Source organism: Fukomys damarensis, unplaced genomic scaffold (genome assembly GCF_012274545.1).
Source record: "Fukomys damarensis isolate Sample0158 unplaced genomic scaffold, DMR_v1.0_HiC HiC_scaffold_7, whole genome shotgun sequence".
Lineage (NCBI taxonomy): Eukaryota > Metazoa > Chordata > Mammalia > Rodentia > Bathyergidae > Fukomys > Fukomys damarensis.
In genome coordinates, this window is record NW_022900919.1 from 34331828 (window position 1) to 34350408 (window position 18581).

At 37.8% G+C, this 18581-nt stretch overlaps 1 long non-coding RNA gene across 1 annotated transcript in view; it reads right to left on the reverse strand.

Annotated features, from left to right (window-relative positions):
* The window catches only part of LOC104869071, a 133277-nt gene that overhangs the window by 46926 nt on the left and 67770 nt on the right, over positions 1-18581 (reverse strand). Inside the window, exon 3 of the long non-coding RNA XR_004516142.1 lies at positions 11077-11167. This is a non-coding gene — a long non-coding RNA (uncharacterized LOC104869071). The remainder of the gene's footprint in view (positions 1-11076; positions 11168-18581) is intronic.

Genomic DNA, 18581 nt, shown 5'->3' on the forward strand with positions numbered 1-18581 from the left:
GCCATTGATTCTAAATCTCTGTTGCTGGTTCTTCACATTCTTCCTGCAGATGGGAAAATAGTGCTCCAGGGTTGAGGCTTTGGCTTTTGATACCTATTTTTCTTTAATCTAAACTCACTTCCTTGGTGATCTCATTGGGTCTCATGTCCTTAAAAAACTTATGCATGCATACATACAAGCCTACAAAATTGCCATGGCTTCCAAATTGATATCCTCCACTTTGCCCTTTTCTCTACTCATTCCACTTATTCGACAGCCTGATTGACCTTTGTATGTGCATAAATAGCAGGTACCTTAAAAATATAACAGGTGTCAGAATAAATTCTGAGTCTCCCTTTCTCAACTGCTGCTCATAAAAGTTGTCTCAGGAAATTGCAACTCCTTCTTCCCAGGTGAAGAGGTTAAGTCGCTGGAGTCTTCCTAACACCACTCTCTCCCAGACTGAAAATTTGATCTGTTAGCGAACCTGATTGACTCTACTTCAAAGCCTTTCTCAGATCTAATCAATTCAACAGTTTACCACCACACTGACCCTCCAATCCTTGAATAAGCACCACTGTCCTCACCTTTAATATTTTGATGCTCTCTGCCCTATTCCAGTCAATACCAATGTAATATTCAGAGTGATCCAGCAAAAAGTATAATGGTATACAGCTTTCTTTTTTCTGGAAACACTCCAAAGGATGTTTACATTATTCATAGTTAAGCATCAAAATGTTTCACTGCTTTCAACCTGATCTCCCTCTTTGGTCTGTTTCACCTCACTCACATGGCTGTTCACATAGACCTTCTATTGGTTCTTCAAAAAAACTAGGTACATACACCCTGCCATCAGCTTTCTCAGTTACTCATTCATTTGATCTTCTTCAGATACTTTCCTGGATGTCTTTTTTACTTTCTTTAGGAAATGTACACAATTGTCATCTTATTTTTAATAGAAATTCTCTGATTGTTGTGCATTAATAACTGTATTACTACTATAACCACTTTGCATGTAACAAGTAACAAACAAATAAATAATTGATTGATAAATGATGGGAATATAAATCATGGTATCTCTGGAGTCATTAGTGCTTGCCAAGTATTTCTGTCTGCATCTTCTAGCAGACAGGATAAAGCTGTAATTCTATCCAATGAGTTGGGAGCTAAAGTGCTCCCAATGTTACTTCCAGGCTAGAGTATTTAATTGTGGAACATTCTCCTGCTAGATTTTCCCTTTGGTGGGATGAGATCAGTGTTTGCTGTGGTGGTTGTTCGATGTTTCACAGCACTGAACAAAACTCTTCCTAATCTTCAGAGGTAGATGACATGTCTGAGAAACAAATGATTTTTGCTTTAAACCATTCATATTTGAGGTTTGTTGGTTGCTGTATCAAAATCTAATCTGTACCTTTCTTGTAACTCTGTATACAAATCACATGCGTATTTAGAGTCATCTTAAAAAATAATTACAAGTGATACAAGCATATTGTCCTCATGACTTGTTTTATGAGATGGGAAGTTTCTAACAAATGTTTATACTAAAGGATCTATGTATTATGACTATGGTCAAGGTCTATGTATTAGATGTATGACACTAGATAAATCATTAAAGCACTCTGACTCTGTTTCCTTATTTAACAAATAGAAATAATACTGTTCCATTCAGAGAGTTACAACCATTATTCATTCAGACACTTGTCATTTATTGAGTATGTACTAAGGTTAGGTCTTGAGGTTAAAGAAATGGAATTCCTGAAGACACAAACCATGGGACCACACTTGTACATTACTAGGTATTGCATGTAGGACGTGCCATGAGAGCCTCACAACAATAGTATACAGGCTGATGAAGAAAGCTGGTATTTCGTAAGGGAGCAGGGAGACCTTATTTAACTCAGCAGCAGCTCCCTAGGGCAGAGAAAGTCATAAATCATTCTGGAGCCAGTTCCTAGGCAAATTTTATTCTTAGTATTTAGCTCTCTGGACCATTAGGCTGTTGTCACTCACTTCTGTGCAAAAAAACTGTTACTCATTAAAAAACATCTAATCCTTAAACATGAGCTTTCTGTCCTGCACAGCAGCGAGACCCTAGAAAAGGGCCTTCTAGTGGTCTCTACATTCTTCCAGAACCTTTTCAAATCACTGTAACACCTTCATATCTTCCCCATTGAGGTCACTGTGATCTTCAGTTATGCTTTCTGCTATTACTTAAACCTCAGTGACCTCACTCAGTAAGTTTCATGTTCCATGAGGACGAATTGTATAAGTCAGTAGCACAGAACAGTGTCAGACACACAGGAAGCATTCAACAAATAACTGGTAAATGAATGACTGAGTAAATGAATGAAGGAAGGAACGGATGAGTAGCAATCCCCCACCTCTGCTGTCTGTCCACGCTCATGTTAAGTTAAAAAATGTTTGCTGAACCTAAATGCTTAGAAAAGAAAATGTTCCAAATAAAGCAAATTTACACCAAGCGCAACTGAAATTTTCCTACTCAGAAGCATATCTTAAAAGAGAATCTATAAAAGGAGAGTTATTTAAGCCAAATGAAAGACTATCTAATAGTGAAGTTTCTGACTAGAGAAATATTGAAGGAAAAAGGAACAGGCCAGTATTTTGAAACATTTTCTCATGCATTGTCACGCTGCTCTTTAAATTACACCATCTGTGCCATTGTTTACTCAGAAAGCCGACTAGGATTAAAAGGCAAAGAAGCATTTTAAAAATACATACTGTTCCTAAATCAGTATAATTTTAATTCATCTCACCTCATTAAAAGTAAGTAACTAATTGAATTAAGCATGTCCTAGAAATTATATTAGCTATCTTTGAAATGTGAATGGTTGGATGCATGAAGAACAATTAAAGAAATAATCCAGAAAGAGTCCTTGCTGCATTCTGATGTAGCCAAGTGCTTTTGGTTGTGCTTTTTATGTCATTTAACTTGGAAATGTTTTACCATAATGTGATGTACCAGAATAACTTAGCCAATAACATCCTTTTCCTTCTTTGTTTTTTTTTTTTAAGCAAGAATGAACTATAAAACATTATGCTCTTGGATATAAAACTAGAATCATAGAACTTGAGAAGTAATTGCTCATCATAAATGCTAACTCTGAAAAGAGGAAAAAAAGAGTAACAAGTCTGTGAAGAGTGTGGGTTCCATTTGAATGTTGGGATGCTGAACCAAATTATATAAATACTTGGTTTGGATTGAAAACCAACTCATTTAGCACTGTGTCAATGGCTGGCAAAGCTGCATGTTTCTTATTTTATACATATAATCTGCTCAATTTGCCTTTAATTTGCTGTCTAAGTAGTGTGACCTCATTTCATAGAGATGAAGAAACTCTCAGATTCATTCAGAAGCAGTAATTATGGATTACAGAAGGATAACATAATAAGAAGATCCCGTTTGCATAAAATTGCTATTTGAGTGCTGAATGCAAGTGTTGCCTTTATCAAGTTTTGGCACATCTGCCAGATTTAGCTTTGGCTGCAATGGGACACAAAAATGTAATGTGAACGCTGACAATGTTGACATCTATAAGATTCATAGAAAAGGATATCTCGGCTGATGTAACAAGTAATTTTTCTATATAATGTTATAATCGTGGGCCTGCCAACTTGCTAAGCATTTTTGAGGATTATTTATTTTTAGGCTTCAGCCAACCCTCTGAGGGCAATATTGCTGTTATCATTCCCATTTGATAGTTGAGAAAAGGATCTTGTCCAAGGCAAGGCAATTAGACAGTGATAGAAACAAAACTACTTGACCCGAATTCAGAGCCCAAACTCATAATCTCATTATTATCATGTTAAATTTACCCGTCTTTTATCCATATATTTACCCACTGATCTATCACTCCTCACTCTTCATCTTTCTCCATCTGTCCATTTACCCATGTTCTTTCTTTTTCTTTATATTGCTATATCTGTCTGTCTGACTGTCTTTCTTGGTTTACTCTGTCTAGCTTTGTTTTTCCTCTCTGACTCTATCTCACCCCTTGTGAGTTTATATCTGTCTCTCTGTTTTTCCTTTCCGCAATTGTTCCCTCTCCTCATTCAGGTAATTATGGGTCTATATGTGACTCATTTATGTGTTCATCCGAGGGCACATTTCTCTCTCTTTATTTCTCTTTCTTTATCTCTATGTCCTTGTCTGAATCTGTCATATTTTCTATTTTTACATCTGGGTCTCTGCCCTTATTCCTGGCTCTGTGTCTCTTCCTCTCACTTTGCCCCCCACCCCCGTGTGTGCGTGTGCATGTATGTGTGTGTGTGTGTGTGTGTGTGTGTATGTGTCTCACCTGCCTACCCCCAATTTAAAGTTGCTGTTAATCCAATAATTCTAGGCATGTCCTTAAGTCATCTGCAGTAAAAATTCTACGAATTGATCAACCAAAGATTCACCTTGTCACTATTTAATGAAAGATATCACATTGAAAGAAAATTATAGTCTTGAATTTCTATACTACTGCCAGTTGCTCCAGATTACTGTTTCAAAGGTATTTATAAACTGAGCAATCTTAGAGGAAAATAACAGTGTCTCCAACTGAAGTTAAATGACACCTTTGCTTATATTCTTGGAAAACAGAGATAATGTTTCCTTCTGGAGGGAAAGGAGGGTCCCCTTACTATCCAGAATAAGAAAAATGATATCTCCCTCTGAGCAAAGAGTGGATATATCTGGCCAATAGGCATGACGAAGATTTCATAAGCTGTAATACTACCTACTGTGTGTATGAACATCCACTTGAACCCTCCTGTATAGCTCCTATGAGACTTGAGTATAAAAAACACACACACAAGTATGCTTGGTGCTTGTGCTGCTGACTGTGTTCTCAGTAATAAAGTGCTTTGTCTCTGACACAGAAGTCTTCTATCTCCCGCTGGCATCCACAGAACTGTGGCAGGGCAGCTCATTAGCTTGTAAGTGCAGGGAACTCTCAGCCCCTTCACAGTTCCTCTACCAGTGCTGTATCATTGTTTGCTCTGCCTGGTGGCAGCATGATGCTGGCCATCAAAAGTTATTAATATCTTGACTAACAGAATAGTTTAACCAAAATTTTCCAGCTGTCCACTGTCCACCGGAAAGTGACACCTACTTTAATAGCAGATTCAGGTATCCCTAGGTCTGTCTACCTGCTTGTTTCAATGCGGAAGAAAATCATTTCCCACTATGCACTTCCCCATGCCTTCCTTGATAGTTAATTTGGTGGTTTGTCACTTTGCTGTGACGGAGTCTCTCAAAGCTTTACCACCTTTCCAAAGCCAGTGGCAAAGAAGTTCACAACATCAAAGCACAACAAATAGCAGCAATTATTGTTATTAAAACCCTAGTAGATTCCAGGGGGACCCAGAAAAATAGAGGTGCAGAAACTGCAATGGTCTGATTTCATGGCTGTCTGGAGACTGCTAAGCTGTAGAACTCAATCACTTTAAGGAGCCAAAACCTTATCAATTATTTATAAATCACTGTTTATAGTACCAGCTGCATCATAAATAGCTTCTGGAATCTATAAATGTATTTGGAGGGGGGAGGGGAGGGAGGAAGAGAGAGAGAGAGAGAGAGAGAGAGAGAGAGAGATTTTAAAAATGATTCCTTTTACCCTTCAGTTCTCTTTATCCGCTCAGCCGTTCATTATATATTTGAAGCTTCAGGGAGATGATAAAGCAAAAATGTAGAAGTTTTAAAAAATGAATGTATTTTACTTCATTGAAAACCTAGAGCAGAGGTCATAGTTTTAGGGGAAGGCCTCCCCTTCTGCTTGAATAGGAAAGATTTCCCAAAGCATAAGGAAGGTTAGGAAGAGGAGCAGTTTGGAAAAAGAGCACAGGGAAAGCACATCGGAAGGGCGGAGGTAGGATTCAGAGATGAGCTCCATCCCTGGCTTCCCCACAGCAGTACAGGACAAGTCGGTTTGCAAACAGCCCAGTGTGTCACACACATGTGGCGCTGCTTCTAATGGGGATGCTGTTCCTTCTTTCTACGGCATCTCTTGAAGTCTTCACTTCAACAGCAGCTGCATTTCCAAATAGAGCCGTAAAACTGTTCAACAATCAATGCAATAGTTTATAGTTGGTCAATTTGAGATTCAAAAACTAAGCAACTAACTCTAGATGAGATAGATAGTGGGGAAGGGGGCAAAGCTGGAATGCTAGAATCCAGGCCAGCCTTCCTGCCTAGCATTATTTTTCAACTCCAAATTGACTCGCAAATTGATCCTATCTCATTCAGTCTTATGTGGGAGCCTCCAATCTTGATCATTTCTCTTTTTTTCCCTCATTGAGTTTATTTTTAGGTATACAGTACAATTACATTCATCATTGGGATCCTGTACCTTTACATGACAGGTCTTGGTTCTCATTTTTTTCTCTTTGTCCGTGCTTGCCCTTCACCCCCTCCTCCCTTGATCATTTCTTTTTCCCTCCATTTCTAAGCATGTATAACTAAAAACTTGCTGTTAGTTAAAAAGCTGCATCTTCTATTTTCCTTAAAAGAAAAAGAATAGTTAAACTGAAAAAGAATAGTAAAACTGATTCTTGGGCTTTCAGTTGTCACCTTATCGTATTTTCGTTCCATATCTTCTTCCCTCCACACATCTCAGAACAGGCATTATACAAGGGCTTCCCTTTCTTACCTGTCCTTCTTGGCCTATGATGTAATTACCCTGTTCTCTGTCTTCTCTAAAGTATACCACGAGCAAAGCATTGAGTCAACCCTTCCCCTTTATTGTTCAAACATATTTAGCCTCCCAAAAGTAACTTTTGTGGGCTGGGCATTTAGCTCAGTGGTTCTGCTGCCTGCCTCACAAGCACAAGGTCTTGAGTTCGATACCCGGTACCAAAAAAAAAAAGTAACTTTTCTTTCTTATGATGTTCTTCCCCATTCCAATCTCGACACATTCCAGATGGTTTTTCTATATTTCTTGCCAGTCCTTCTTGAAAATATTCATTTATTTTTCAGCTCCTCTCTAGAACCAGACTTTTGTCCTAGTTTCCTGGAGTTACCATAATAGAATATTGCAAATGGGGAGACTGAAAACAACTAAAATTTAAGTCTTACAATTATGAAGGAAATAAGTCTGAAATGAAGGTATCAGAAGACTGGTGATACCAGGTTCAGTCTAAAACTCTGAGTAGAATCCATCCTTGCCTCCTAGCTTCTTGTAGAAGCCATTGATTCTCAGTGTGTGTTGCCTCAGAGCTGCATTATTCCAATTTCTGCTTCTGTTGTTGGTGGTGTCATCCTTTTGTGTGTCTGTATTGTGTCTACCTTTCCCTCTTTGTGCATGGACATTTGTCCTATTGAATTTAGGGTCTAGTTCACCACTCTAAGACTTCGTCTTAACTAATTATTTCTTCAACGGTCTTATTTCTATATAAAGTCACATTAGGAGATTCTGTAGGTTAGAATTACAATATCATTTTATGAGGGTTAAGGACAAAATTCAACCTTCTACAGTTGTCCTTGATAGTCTATGATATATCATAAAGTCTACCCCAATTCACAACCACAACCACAACTCCGTGTAGAAAGTGCATGCATTACGCAACTTCCCCAAATGATGGTTTTTGGCCCCAATACTTTACTGAATTAAATCAAGCAGTTCTAAATGACTAGAAGCTATCTCCAATTGGATGACTCAAGAACACAATAATGCAAATATTTCCAGAGGCCAACAGCCCCATGAGATGTGTTGTACCTATTAATCAGTCCAAACCATTCTCACTCGTCCAGATGCCTGTAGCAGCCTCCACCTGATCTAATCTCACTGCTTCCACTTCATCTCTCCCTCCACTGTCCATGGTGTCTAACACTTAACTCCTCAATATGGACACCATAACATTTCAGTCCACCCAACTACATGGCTCACTGCTGCACTTGCTATGTGTCAGGCGGGGAAGGGGTGGGGATGCCAGGCTCCTTTAAGACCATGAATGCTAACAAATCTTTTGTGAACATCAAATTAGGCAAAAGGAGACCTGCAATTTCCTGGACATCCAAAAATCATCTCTTGTGCCTAAGCATTTGTGAGCCAAGCCTGGATCTCTGCCCTCAGCATGTTTGTAAACACAAATCTCTCTCCTCAACAAATCTGCCCTTTCTTTCAATCTCTCAATTCTGAAAACAAAATCAACAGTTTTTTAGTCATTGAGGGAAATCACAGCATCGGTACAGCTTCTCTCCTTTTGTCCAACACATTTACTTGTTGCCAAGACCCAGTGATTCCTATCCTATAAGATTTTCTTTCCTCTTCTCTTTTTCTTACTTCATTAGATGCACTTCTTGCTCAAGCCCACCTTACCCCCCAACCAAGTTATTGCAGTTGTCTCTAAATCAGCCATGCTCCTTCCAGCTTTCTTCACTGCCCAACCCACCATACGTGGTGACTCCAGAGAAGTATTTCCACGAGCCTTGAAGTGTATCCCACACCTCCAAAGCCATGGGGCTCCACACGTCTACAGCAGAAAAACCTGTGGTCCTTGGATGTTCATCAAAATCCTTTAGCAAATGATGGTAGTGCCTTTCTTGGAAGTCTTGGCCTTTTCTAGGAGCATGCTGAAAGCACCAGAGTAAACAAATGCAGGAAAAGTCTTCACCCAAGAAGGGGCAGAAGTTGGTGGAGAAATACCTCAGCATCCTAACATCTTAGTGGAACCATTTTCAGGGTATCCTCAGCAGATTGAGACCACAGCAGTATCCAGTGCAGCGTCAGAAGGAGATATATCTATGCTGCTATTTAATCAATTTTATGCATTTCTTAAAGGCTAATGATTAAAATGAATATATTATTGAGTTTGCTTCTAAAAAGACCAGTAAAGTAAAATTACAATTAAATCTGGTTTGATTTCCCCTCCCTTGGTTTTTTGGAGACAGGGTCCGGCTATGTAATTCAGGCTGGACTTGAATTCATTATGTAACCCAGGACAGGCATACACTCACAATCCTCCTGCCTCAGCCTCCCGAGTATTTGTGACAACTTCTGGCACAAATCAATTTTTTATATAAATAAAATGCTTACATTTAAAATTATGTAATTTCACTTTACATATTTTGCTATTTAATGTTCTGGAAAAATTATCCTTTAAGAAATACAGACAATGTATTTTTACTTATTTACTCTTTGCTTTAAGCTCTCATAAGGCCTGTAACAGAATCTGTCCTTATTAAAATCTTGATAATTTTTTATTATAGATTTTTCTGCATTGATTTGAACTCTGAAAACAGTTCATTAGAATATTATTCAATTTGATTACTGAGTGTCTGGTAACCCTTTATATTCTACATTCTCAATAAATGTCTACTCACTGCACCTACCCCCAAGGAAATAGGCTCACTCTTGCAACTTTTATTGGATTTTCTTCCTTCCCTGACTCACTGGGCTTCTGTCATCCTGCTTCCTGAAATTTTTTCACAAACAGAATAATTAAACTATTTGTCCTGGGATCTTCTCCTGAGGGAATCCAAATTAAGACATGCTCTTTGGTACAGGAACAATTGGCTGTCCCAGATAAATAGCCACCACTGTCCCTCTGACCTATGCTTAGCCAATTCTTGGTGTTTTCTACTTCTACTTTGATAAAACATGATAGCACATGTGACAGCTCATTATCAAAAAGCACCATTGCATTAAGTGTGTAACATAAAAACAGCGTATTGGATCTTTGTTCCTGTTTCTTGGCATAGTACTTCCAATGTCCTTAGAATTTGCTGAATGATAGAAGAGACCCCAGGAGCTCACACCACACCTCAGTTTATGCTAGGAAGGTAACAGAAGATGTTAGCCCTACATAGAGTATCAGGATGGAGCTAATCATCAGAAACTTTCTTCCCCATCTACTAATCTCTGGGAAGGGAAGCAGGGCTAGACATTAAACTACATAAAAGCTCAAACAATTGAATCAATGACCTTGCAGATTGGTGGATATGTACATGGCTAGAAGGTGCAGTGCCCCAAATCCATGGGGGACAGAAGTTCTCTATAGTGGTATTTTGGTTCAAGAAATTAATTTGTTCCCTGATTCTGGGTAAAATGGCCACAGTCACATTTATCAATGGATGTGGAATTCCTGAACCAATGTATTACTGTGTTATACTTAAAAGACTCTTTGAGACCTTGCACTCTGTGCCTCTTAATCTGGCTGTTCATTTCTGCCCTTTATAATATCCTTTATATAGTAAACCAACAATAATATACCCAGTGTTAAACTGATTCCTGTGAGCCACAGGAGCAAACTATCAAACCTAAGGAGGACTTTATTAGAGGGACTGGACAGAAGTAGGGGCTCTGCAGACCCAGACACAACTGTTTGTTCTGGCATCTGAAATTGGGGGCAGTCTTGTGGGACCGAGCCTCTAATGTATGAGGTGGGTGTGCACTAACTCTAGGCAGTGTCACAATAAAATAAAAGTGTAGGCCATTCTATGGGTTTGTTTGGCAAGGAGAACCCACATACTTGACTTCAGAAGTGATGTAAAACTGGATCTTAGAAGCTAGCAACTCATATTATCTTTTTATTTGTCTATGGCATGCCCTCTCCCTAGAATTCCTTTATTCTGTGTTCACCACTTGAAAAACTACCCTTGCCACTAGTTTCACTAAGGCATTGTTATCCCATCTTCTCAAGCAACTTTACAATTGTTCCCATATCTTAGTGACAATTCATATGATATCCCATGCACCTTATCACATGGGCATTTTAAGACCTCTTTTCCCTACTATTACATTGTAATCTCAAAAAATGAAGATAGTGCCCTCTTCAGATTTCTAAATAGCCACAACTCACCTTTCAGTGGGCAGCTCTATATTATGAGTTTAGTACATTGAGTTCAAGAATTAAATAAATTCAAAACAAAATGTATTCCACAGCAGAACCTTCACTTAGGTGAACACAGCAGGTGGAGATATATAAAAATATATTCAAAGCAGAGTTATCAGGGAACACAATGTACCAGATTAGTTGGCCTGATTTGCTGCCTGGGTAGAAAATTAGGGAACAAAACGGCCCAAAAATCTGGAGGTAGATTTGGCAAGCAAGACTTGCCAGAAGCTCTTGGCCTCCCCCACCAACACAAGACTGTACCTCTGCTTATTTCCAAACTCTCCCTGATGGTGTTGGTTGACTCCGGATCCATCAAGCTACTCACATTGCTCCTAGGTGTCCACAATCAAGTCTAGAATGGAAAATGAACAAAAAACAGTTGGCATCTGCTCTGACACTAATGATAGGGTTGTTGTATAACCTGGAACATTCTTTTCAACACCACCTGGTAGTACAGCCACCAACACCATCAGTTAGCATTTAAAGGGCTCCCATAAATCACCAGGTTCTCTAAACTGCTACACAGGCAGCTGAATTTTTCTTGGCCATGATGAAACAGTTCATGCCATCTTCTCCCACATACTGTCAACAATTCAGGGAGCGCAAGATCCAAACACAATGACATTTTATATTTCCACTCTGGAATACTTTTCTGCTATTTAAGGCATATCAAGTTGTTCGTCACAGTGTTATTTATGAGAGTGGATAGTTGAGAAGAAACATAAATCACAGGAATGCTCAAGCAATGTATTCCATTTTCACAAGCTTATTTATAGAAAATTTATATTAACAGCAATATTGTATTAGTTATATCACAAATAGTGACAATTTGGGTATACAGATTCCATTTATAATATGTTTGGCACATATGAATATGTATTCAATTAATAATTCTATGAAATACTGGTACATTTTATACATTTAAACATTAACTGCATGGATATCTTACACCGAGAATAAATCATTAAATAACATTTGGGAAAAGAAAGTTACAATTCCTTTCTTTGTCTTACCCAAAAAACATTTACAAATTCTGAATACACACTGTGCGTGTGTGTGTGTGAGGTGTGATAGAAAAGTATGAGGTAAGTTTGAAAATATTACTACAGTAAAAGATATATTGACATTAATCCCCCCTTTAAATACATGCCTTTGCTTTGAACATACTTATCCTATCAATTTTGTCACTTTATGAGGCAGTTCCAAAAGTCCTTGTTCTTGAGTATATTTGATGCTACTGTATGCATATGCATGCCTCAGTGTTTTGAACCAATTCAAAACATTTACCTTTCATAAGTCAAAAGCCACAGGGTGCCAAATCCAGTACATAAGATGGAAAAGGACGCATCATAATGATTTTATGAGGCTGCCTCTGTTGGATGTGACTAAGCAGCAGCCTTCACCTAAGGACATTCATGAAAGGGGACTGCCAGAACTGCTTCAGAAAAGTGGCAAAAATGATGGGATCACTACATTTGAGGCAAGGAGGAATATTTTGAGAGGGATTAAACATTCACCATACATTTCAATCAGCCCTTGTGTATGTTTATGTGCTCATAAATATCTAACAAGCAGCTCTATTAAAAATCTTGACTTGTAGCATTTGTTGATTTTTTTTTATATAAATACTTGTTTTTTAGTCAATTTCGAGCCACTGATAGGATGTCACTAAATGTGGAGTTAGGAGGAGACTCAAGACTGACATCAGAAGGATTGAGGAGCTGAGTTGGCCCCAGCACATCATGGGACATTATTTTCCCAAGGCCAGTGTTTAGCCACCTAAAAGTAGTCTTAGAAAATTATTAGCACTGGTCCTCTCTCAAGAGCATAGCTCCCTGATAAAACCAACTCACCATGGCACAAACCAGAAGGAGCAGACAGATGTGCATTATTCTAGCCCATCTGTCCACATTTTTGAGTCCTCTTTCAGACACCAGAGCTTTTGTCAGTTCTAAGGTCCAAACCTTAGATGATAGGAAATCGTAGGTTGGCCTTTGCTAAATGAAACAACCAAGTTATGAAAAAGACAAAATGTGAAAAATAACATATGTGAAGAACTGTGCACATAATTTGGGATTTGTAAGCAAACATGAGAAAACCAAAATATCATTGGAAATTTAATCAAGGAATTACAGGGCTCATAAGGATCATATTGCATATGTAAGCTAATAGTTCATGATAAGAAAAGAAAACCAAGACTCAAAGAGTAAAAGAGACAGTTTTACAGTCAGGTTTCAACTCAGTGGACTCTGACTCCAAATAAATTGTTTTTGCTATTAATTTGGCACCAGATAAAAATTTGTGTGAACTTGAATTTTATAGTAGGACTGTTATATTTCATGTCAATAGGAACTCTGAGAACTTTAAAATATATATTCCTCAGTGAATAAGAAAAGATTTTTTTTAAAAAAAATACATCAGTAAACTTATATTAGAGGGAGAAACTTTTTTTTCCCACTTAACAGGAATGTCTTGATGTTCACGGTAAATAGAACTCTCCTCTACTTTTCTGTTGTTGGTGCAAAACAGAAGCAAGGCTGGCCCAGTTCACCACTTTGCATTTCATCAAATTGAAAATATCCCATGCATTCACTACAAAGAAAGCACAGATTTGACTTTTGCTGCTTTTAGTGAGTATTGAGAGAGTGGAATCTTGAAAAGACTTTGTCAGAAGGAAAGCAGGCAGCTTACTCTTGCCCTTCCTGTCAATAAGCTGAATCTTATCACAAGTGACTACATTCCCAGGTGAAAACTTAAATGCTCTGAAGCCTCATGAAACTATCCAGTTATAAATGTAAGAGCAGAAAGCCAAGTTCATACTCATATTTATGTTCTTGTCATCACCACTAATAATTTTTTGAGTGAGTTTTGGGCCATATAAAGCAGTCTACAAATATCAGACAAACTACAGAGGATTTTTCACATCACTCAGATTAGGGTTTCCATTGAGAATTTCTTATTATTAATAATCAAACGTACCTCAATATTCTTTTTCACTAACTAGAATATAGATTTTTTTCTCAGAATAAAAATTAATAATTTATACTATACTACAAGCAATTTAAAAAACAATAATTACTTTTATAATTTAGGAGGATCAAACAAGGGTCTTTGGAGTATTTTTCAGATCACCACCAAATTAGAGAAGCTCCTTTCTCTTCCTGTTCCAATTAGGGGAAAACAAAATGGGTGAGCCTTGAGATAGATTGCATTTTCCTAAACCCATGAAGTAAACAGAATCTCATTTCAAAATGATGGCTAAGTACAAACAAACTGTGGGAAAAGCTTCAACTGATAACTTTCTGTAAAGGGGAGACTCACAGCTGGTGAGGGTGATTTGGAAGCAGATCAGAGGAAAAATAGTTTATTTTCTATCCACCCTAAGAGGAATGAGTTGGAGACTGCAGTTTGCTTTTTCCAGTCTTGTAAATCATATCAGTAAAAAACAATAGCCATTACACAGCAGGAAAGAAAAGAGGGAGGAGAAAGTATTGTATCATTGCAGGGAAACGACCCACTTTAGTGTTGCAATTGGAAGTTTGAAAATGAACACAATAAATTTGCAGTTGACTGCAATCACAGGATTGTACAGGTTCCTATGTCTTATGTAGAATGGAATTAATATGAGAAAATTGAAAAATGGAAACAAAGCCTTTGTAGATAGAGAGCGAGGGAGGGGTTGAAGGGAGGACAGGGGAATGCGGAAAAATAAGAACCAACATGGATTAGGTTAAGGTGCAAATTTCCAGTGATGAATATCATTACACTGTATACCTTAAATGTACCAATAAAATTAATTTTTTAAAAAGAAAAAAGGAAACATAAGAAAGACATTATTGTTGTACATAAAAAGAAAATGAGGCCCAGAAGAGTTAAAAAACAAAAACAACAACAAAAAAACAATTTTATCAACACCATATAATACGGCTCCTCTGAGGCCTCTGTGGAACCAGTGAGCCACAAGGTCATGATCCTGTTTTTAATTCTCTATAAAGGGCTAATATCCACAGTTTCTGTCTAAAATTGAAGTTTAGTTTCCCAAATAGAGGAAATGTAGTTTTTGTTTTGTTTTGTTTTGTTTTTTAATTCTTTAACACAGTCCTGTAAGGGACTGTAATAAAAACTGAAAAAAATAAATAAATAAAACAACAATAATAACAATAAAAAAAATCTTGGTGAAATATCAGAGAAGCCTTGGGTTTGTGTTAGATCTCTATAGTACCTAAAATTTAAATTTTTGGTATACCTTTTATGTTAATAATATCCAGACTCAGAGATTTGGGTCAAGTGCGAGGAAGGTCAAGGGAAATCTGTTTGTACCAGTTGGCAAAGAATAATGCATACAGGAATCACAGATGAGGTGCTTGGAGTCTTTGGGGCTTAATTAAAATCTCAGTAGTACCTGTTGCTTTTGTTAGTACTCCTATTTCTGTTTCCTAACTTTCGCGAAAGAGAATTTGGCCTTAAAGCTACAGACAGCTGTGAAGCTGAATGCTCTATTGGAGCATTTTAAATAGCACATTTGGCCCTTCAGAGTTAACTAAATGGGTTCCACTTCCATAGATTTATAGAACTTGCTCTTTTGCCCAAATTTGTACCTCTTCTGGCTGACTCACACTTAGTACTTTTGAATTTGAGTCCTCCGTTTCACTGCCTGCTGTGTGCAAGGTAAGCTAGGATTGATTTCACTCAAGGCTGGGAAAGATTATTTCCTTCAGATACTAGCATTCTATCCATCACCTGTCCTACCATTGGAGCATATTAAAAAGTATCAATTGCAGATAGCCTAGACTTGGAACCTAGAAATGGAGCTACTGACTAAGAAACGATTTCCAAACTTGGCTGCACAGGAGAGTCCTCTGAAGAACTAAACAATCTATGGCAAGCAGCTTGTCACTTTGATTTTGTAGGAAAAGGCTGAGTGAGACTTAGTCATTGGCAGTCTTAAAGCAACTTCTATGGTGGGTCCAGTGTTTAATTAAGACTGCGAAGCAGTAGGGTTTTTCCTTCTTTCCTTTCCTTTCCTTTCCTTTCCTTTCCTTTCCTTTCCTTTCTTTCTGTTCTCTTTTCATTTTTTTCAGTTCTTCTCAGACTTTGGTGAACATCAGCTTCATGGAACATGAAAACAGACATTTAGGAGGCCCAAGGAGTCTCAGTGCTATTCAAACTGTAGGCCTCTACTGACCAAACCAATACGAGATTAATCTTCCAGATTTTCAGCTCTCTAAGTGATACTAACATTCACGGAAGTTTTAGTATCATTAAAGAAGATGTTAAGGAAGAACTTTATAACAATGATAAAACAGAAAACAAAAATCACTCATTAACTGATCTGTCATCTCATGGCAAAAATCTCAATAACTGCCAAAACTTTAGTTAAACCTAACTGAGGTCTTGATTTCTCATTTCACTGTGTCTATCTGGATGAAATTTTTTGATTCTCCCACAGACAGTGCTAATCAATGCTAAGGTCATCTTAGAAAGTTAAGACCATTTATTGGTAGATGAAATTTTCATCAAAATAGCAAAATGTCCTCCAAACGTCTAGATACTTAATTTTGACCAAGGCTACAGGAAAGGAGATTAATCTGAAATCAAAATCCATGACCTCTCCAGGGAAAGAAGTGTGCAGAATAATGACACTCTTCCCTCAAGCCTTTTAGTCTGCCTCCTGGGGTCCAGGCAGACCCTGGACACAAAGCGCATAGATGGAAGATCTTCTTCCTGGACACGAAGTTCAATCCCATTCTTCAGCTCCACTTTCTCCAGCATACTTGACTAGATACAGCCTCTTGTTCACCTTCCTTGATCTCTATTACCCAACAAGTCCCCTGAGGTAACAGAATCCCATTTCTTTTATGTTCAGCCATTGTTTCCCTTTGAGTAAACATTGTCCTCTACTGAAACAGGACATCAAAATCACTAATAATTCCAATGCTATCACCCGTCTGTGAACAGTATTATGAAGCTCCTCTAGACCAGCTCCTTTTAATCTGTGGTACTCAAAAAAAAAAATAATAATTTCCAATGATCAATTGGGAACAAATCATAACTTTCTGGTATCCATCTTTGCGCTCAGTCACAAAAGCTTTGACTATCATTTTTGAACACATGTCAATTTCATTTTCCTTCCCTAATTAAAGTGCTACCTCATTTCCTGGCATATGGCAAAAACAATCACTAATGTTTCAGACACTTGATTGACATTGGGAAATACACTTGAAAATTAGACCAAATATTTTCACTGTGAGCCTTTGAGTGGCAGTACCAGGAATTTTCCTTTCCCTAATAGAACAAAGATAATTCTTAGGCGAAGCTGACCTAAGTTGAAACTCCCTACAGAAAGCAATAAGCTTCTTGTGCTAGGAGTAGGTTGTACACGGTATTGTATTATCCCCGTTCATCTTGGTTTATAAGAGTGCGGGAGGAACAGAATGCCAAGAATTGGAAAGATATGCAGATTAAGTAGGTGCAAAAGAGCTTTAGACAATTTTTAGTCTTTAGCTTGAGTTGTCTTCTTTGTTATGAATTTTAATATAATAGCCTTCTCCCTTAAAATTTCATTTAAAAGATTGGGTTTGCTTTGCACATTGAAGTGGCATGCTCCTCCTTAGAAAGGTGTTCTGTAACCAGGAAGCTGAATGCTAATGCAGGGGTTGCTATGGTAAGCATTGAGCAGGAGGATAAATAGTGGCATGAATTCCTAAATCAATAGCTAAGGTGACTGAACAGGATACAAGCAAGTATTTTAGCACCTACATATAGATTTGAAACCAGAAGATAAAGTCTTCACTGTAAAATTCTAATATAATTATAGATGTTTCAAGAAACTTTGTTCATGTTTAGAAACTGTTAGTATTTCTTCAAAGTTTTTACATAACCCTCTAATGTTTGTTTTAAAGAATCTTCCAGCAAGATAAAGGCAGGTGAAGAAAAAAACTGTTAATTTTCATAGCTAGGAAAAGGACCTTTCAGATTTAGACACTAATTAATGAATGCTTAATGAGCAAGGAATGTATAATTAACATTCAATAATAACAGTAAAGTAAGTATGATCTTTTGGAAAAAGAACATGGTCTAAAAAAGAGTTTTACTTCATAAGCATCTGTATGATTTCCCTATAGCCCTTTCAGATCTGGGAGCAAAGGGCATTTTATCTTCACAGACCACATTAATAGTGCTTACCTCCTGCCTTCTAGGAGGATGCAGCCAGGGGGAGATACCACTGGGGATTCAGGGACAGAGAAGCAGAAAGTGTGTCCCTGCTGCCAGCCTGCTACAAGTTCCCCAAGATTCTCCACCTGAGGCCACAACTCCTGGTGCTGTTGGTCTCCTCCTCTCCTCACTGTCATCCAAGACTGATAAAGAGCCTCTCACTCTGGCTAACCCCATGGCCTCCACAATCCCTTCCTTGTTCCCTTTAGTTCTGCCTACAAGTTTGGAAACATAGTCCTTTAACGCGCTGCAATTTCCCACTGAGGTGTTCATCTGATTCTTTCCAGGTTCATAATTACAACTCTTATAGAATCCATTTTCCACCAAGATGAAAAACTACGTGAAAAGGCAAAACTATTTATTTGGATACGTATTTTAAGCTTATATTGTATTTATATTTGTGCCACCAAGCTATTTTAATACCAATTTTGCCACCTCTCTTTTGATATGCGTAAGGTTAAAAACATTCTCTTGTATTCCTATAAATCATTTTACATCATAATGTATATGATATTTGTTCTTTGTTTGTCCTCTACCAAAGTGGAAAGTCT